We start from the raw sequence: 4,878 nt of genomic DNA, 5'->3' as shown, positions 1-4,878 counted from the left end.
TGAATTGGCAACAATGGTGAAATGAGTTTTCCTTTTCGCATCTTGACTGCCTTTGGCCAAAGTGATGTCGTCATAGGTTTCATTTTTTAATCCCATTTCGAGCCATTCAACCCGCTCTATTAATTTGATGAAGGATTTAGATAGAGAAGTGGAGATCAAACCCTTCAAAGATTCAGAGAAATTATTCAAGATTATTGATAGTGCATGTCCTTCTGATATCGGGTCCTTCATCCTGTTGCAGGTGGATCTCCACCTATGAATGAAATCTCTTGCCTTCTCATTGTTATTTTGCCTCAGATTAAAAAGATGGTTGAGGGTGGGCAGATTCTCGATATTGAAGAGAAACCTTTCGATAAACAGATTGATAACTTTGTCAAAGTCTCGCAATTCAATAGGCTTAACATGGTCTGCATACCATTTTGCTGCGATTCCCTCCAGACTATGTGGAAAGCATAGAAATAAAGCCTTGTTGTTTCTTTTAAACCAGTTGCATTCTGCGAAGAATGTGGCCAGATGAGCCTTGAGGTTGTCGGTCTTATCAAATATTATGAATTTGTGAGGCAGATCCTCCAAGTTATCATCCCCTTCTAGGCCATCATAAAAGTCTTCACCGGTGTAGGTTTTTTTGTCTTTATCCTGAGCTTGTAAGTCTTTGACTACACGAGTTACTTCTCTCAGTTGTTCGCACATTGGATCTGAAACTTGGTTTTACTTGTCGATTCATGTCCCTCACTGATTTTCTTGGGCCGATATAAGGGATTTTGGAAAAATACCGGCTGCTCTTCCTCTGAGTCCTCCTTTGCTGATTATGAAGCATTGTTATACTGAACTTGCTTCTTGCTGACTTTTCCCCTGATTTTGTTTTTGGAAGATATTTTCTTCGGGTTTTCCTCAACCTGTTCAGATATCAATTTGGCCATCACCCTCTGAAACAACTTCTATGTGGCCGGATTAATATCGCTTTTTGCTTCTTGGCCTTGGTGTCTGGATGATCTGGAGGAATTCATTTCCTCGGCTTCACTGTCGCTTTGTTGTGGAACTGTTTCCTTTTTAGTTCGTGTCTGAACCATGATGGAATATCAACGCTTTCTGCAGAATAAAAGGGGTGGCTCAGACTGATGAATCTTAGGGAGAAAGAGAGATGACGAAAGAGATTTTTAAGGAAAAAGTGATTTCTTTGACGAAAAGATTTTAAATGAGAAGATGGAAATTTTGAATGGAATCAGAAGATATATGGAGAAGAACTCAAAATAGATTAAACTTTTGAAAATTTGCAGGCAGGATCAAAAGAATTAAAGAAATCAGAAGAAGAAAAAGGAAAATACACCTGGGTTTAAAAATAAAGAGGAAATTTTTGAATAATATACCCAGGATCTTTGAAAAATATAAGGAAATATAATAAATATCACAGAATCACAGTTGTACAAACAAGGATGCATAAACAACACTCCCTAAAGCTGACTCTGAATATAATATTTGAAATGGCTGGTAGGACCTTAATTTTAACTCTAAGATTTAGATCATCTGATTCTGATAAAGATACTCTGATATACTCAAGTCGAAGCTCGAAGTGCGTGGTATAGAAATTTCTCTCGTTCTTAGGTAATGGCTCCCCAATATCCTTGATCACCTACCGATATACTTCAGACTATAGCCCTTAAGTACGTGGTAGGGGGGTGTTAACCCAAATAAGTGGTCCAGTTGTGAGGCTCTCTCCCAAACTATGGTTCAGTGAGACAGCCCAGCAACGTGAAGACCAGGACAATATAGGTAGGGATGTTTTTGAAAACATGTTCAACATGCAATAAAACCAGATGTTTCTAATGCAAGTCCTAAAGAGATAGATTTTAAATGAAGAGAAGCATACACTTGCATACATTGTTTGCATTCAATCTCTAGAATTGAGGAGAGTTGTATTTTAGACCTAAGTCTAATTGAGCATGAATAATCTCCTCAATATGGTCCTACCAAACCATGCCTAAATCCTATATGCATTATGTCAGCTAGGACAGAGTCTAGGCTCCTAAGGTTTGCATGGAAATGAAGCTGACATTTGATGAATAAAGACTTAGATAATATCAAAGCAAAGCAAAAGGCATAAATTCGATCGAATGAAGACAAGTCCCATCACGATCGCCACTTTTGTGATCATTGCAAATTTTTCCCTCTGGTTTCTTCTTTTCCTTCTTTTTGCCTTTCTAACATCTATTCCCTTTTTGAAGGGGAATAAAAGATAGAAAAAGAAGAGAGAAGAGAAAAGAATAGAAAGAGAGACAAACTCTTTTGTAAATGTCTCACTTGACCTTAATTTTAAAAATATTTTGAAATTACTCGCCTCTGTTTTTGAAAATTTGTGGGAAAATGGAGAGACGGGATTCGCTTATCAGTACGAGGTTCGATCGTTCCTGACACCTTTACCAAGGGTAATCAAACCAAGGATCGAACTTATGCCTTTTGCTTTGCCTAAATATTGTCTAAGAATTTATTCTAAGTCTAAGAATGCACAAAGAATCATACTTGTGTGAATGCAAAGATGTATGCTCTTTTAAGAAGAATAATTCAGAATTTTTTGGGATTTTCCAAGTGATTTTTGAAATAAATTTTGAAGATGCTTGAAAAAAATGATTCAAAGGGTTGAAATTGGTTTTAAAAAGTTAGATTTTGCATCTAACTCAGAACTTGAACAATGGATGTGGAAGAAGAGACTTTGAAGTTCTAAGTCTTGGGATAATCAAAGATTTTGAAAGTAGCTTTTAGATTTAAAGAAATGAAGAAAATTTGGAACTGAGGTAGAATTTTAAGTAAGAATGAGATTTCAAAGTTAAAATGAACTTTGAATTTGAATTTGATTTTCAAAAATCGGTTTTGAAAATGGATCTTTGATCTTGAGTTTTGAATTCAGAACCTGAAATAGGAATATGAATTTGGAAATAGAATTTAGACTTGGAAATGGTTTTGGAAATAGAAATTTGAAAATTGAAATCCATATGAGGTTCGAAAATGGAATTGAGTTTGGAATTGAAAATCAAATTGGAAAATGGGATTGGATTTGAAAATCTGAATCCAAGGTGGGATTGGATTAAAAAAATCTACAATCCTAGATGGAATTTGGAAAATTTGGAATTGAAATCTGAAATCCATGATGGAATTGGATTTGAAAATCTGGAATCCAAGATGGAATTGGATTTTAAATATAGAATCCAATATGGAATTGGATTTGAAGTCTGGAGTCCTAGATGGAATGGGATTTGAAATCTGGAATCCAAGATGGAATTGGATTTTTGAAATCCGGAATTCAAGATGGAACTTTAAAATTTGGAATTGGATTCAAGAAATCCAGATAGGTCTTGAAGATGGATTTGGATTTGGAAATCCAGATTGAATTTGATTTTGGAAGTGGATTTGAGAAATCCAAGTAGAATTCAAAAATGTGGAGTTGGATTTGAGAAATCTTTATTGAATTTAAAAAAATGGACTTGAATTTAGCACTGATCTTAATCTCAAGGTGATTTGAAGATTAAAAACTCAGAAGATTTCAAAAGAACCTAGGGATTTGAGAACTTGAAGTGAAGAATTGAAAATAAACTTGGTTTAAAACTTGAAATTTTGAAATCAGGTGATGAATCTGGGATTTCAAAGTTGAATTGAACTTTGAAATTCGATCTGGAATATTGAATTGAATTTGAAATTGAATCCTGAAAGCGAATTTGGAATTTCAAAGTTGAATTGAACTTTGAAATTTGATTTGAAATTGAATTGAAAATTGAATTTTGAATTTTGAATTTTGAATTTTGAATTTTGAATTTTGAATTTTGAATTTTGAATTTAGAGATGAATTTGAAATTTCAAAGTTAAATTGAGCTTTGAAATTGGAATATTGAATTTTGAAAAATAAGATATAATTGAGAATTGAAAGATGAATTTGAATAAGAATTGAATATTGATTTGAGAAATGAAGAAGATATTTGAAGAATCATCTCAAAATCACTTGGATTTTTTAAGAAAATTTGAAATAATACGAAAATATGATGTAATTCTATCCTAAATGATGAATGAATTAAAAAAATTTGAAGATTGGATATTGAAAAGCATATTTCATTCTTTAAATGAATTGAAATAAGATTGAAGATATAATACATTCCTAACTATGGTCATAAAATATATTATAAGATAATCTATATTTAAATTCAGATGATGAATAAAATACATTTTGGTGTCTTTATAGAGTTTGAAATGAAATTAACTCTCAATATATCCTGACTATGGTCGTTGATATATATTTTAAGTTAATTTCAAGTCAAACCCTGATAAAGGAAGAAGAATTCAGAAAATATGATGATTTTTGAAAGAGATCCAGTTTGGATCCAATTTTATTCCATAAAAGATAAAAATCCTAAGCATTGTCCACATTTTGACTATGGCCATCAATGTGAATCATTTGCTTCGAATTTAATTACCTTTTATTAGAATGGTGTATGTGTCATTCGTGTTACTGTGATCATCGCAAAATTTTTCCTATTGTATTCCTTCTCTTTTCCTTTCTAATCGCAACGCTATGTATGAATACAGGGAACCATCAATGGCCACCGAAATGAGGAGATGATATCTACCATAAAATCAAAATGGAAATATGTAGCAGACAATTAAAATGAACAAAAAAGAAGAGAAGAAAAGAAAAAAAAATATAAAAACATGTATGTTCCATTGATATAGCAACAGGTGGATCGATCCTGCTATATGCAGGTCGACCCTACCATTGATGCAAAGAAAATGAGAAGAGCATATTTAAAACGAAGGAGAGAGATAAAGTTTTACAGGGGGTCAAGGAGGTGAGGGGGGTGACTACTTACCTGCGATTGAAGAGGTAATTGATCTCCC

This window comes from Nuphar pumila, chromosome 11 (assembly GCF_984573655.1).
Source record: "Nuphar pumila chromosome 11, dmNupPumi1.hap1.1, whole genome shotgun sequence".
Taxonomy (NCBI): Eukaryota; Viridiplantae; Streptophyta; class Magnoliopsida; order Nymphaeales; family Nymphaeaceae; genus Nuphar; species Nuphar pumila.
This window is presented reverse-complemented; position numbering follows the sequence as displayed.